Here is a 307-nt window from a genome sequence, read left to right as displayed (position 1 = left end):
GTGGGGCAATATGGTGGAAGAGGGACTATGGGTATATGGTATAGGGGTAGAGGGTGACTGACTTAGTGTGGGGGGTGCACAGCTGCTCCTGTAGTGTAGTCATGCTGCCCCTCGTTTTTTGCTTGTCTGTGAGCATGGATGAAGGATCAGTGCTCCCAGCAACAGAGCAGTGCAGCCGTCTCCTCCTCAACCTGCTTGGTGCGGTGCTGTTGAGGAGGGATGCTGGGGCTCAGGTAGCAGTGGGGGGCCAAGGGTAGCTGGAGTTTGGTGTACAGCAGAAGGGGGTGAGTGCTCTAGGGCAATGTGG

Source organism: Nanorana parkeri, unplaced genomic scaffold (genome assembly GCF_000935625.1).
Source record: "Nanorana parkeri isolate BGI_ZX_2015 unplaced genomic scaffold, ASM93562v1 scaffold1958, whole genome shotgun sequence".
In the NCBI taxonomy this organism is placed as follows: domain Eukaryota; kingdom Metazoa; phylum Chordata; class Amphibia; order Anura; family Dicroglossidae; genus Nanorana; species Nanorana parkeri.
This window is presented reverse-complemented; position numbering follows the sequence as displayed.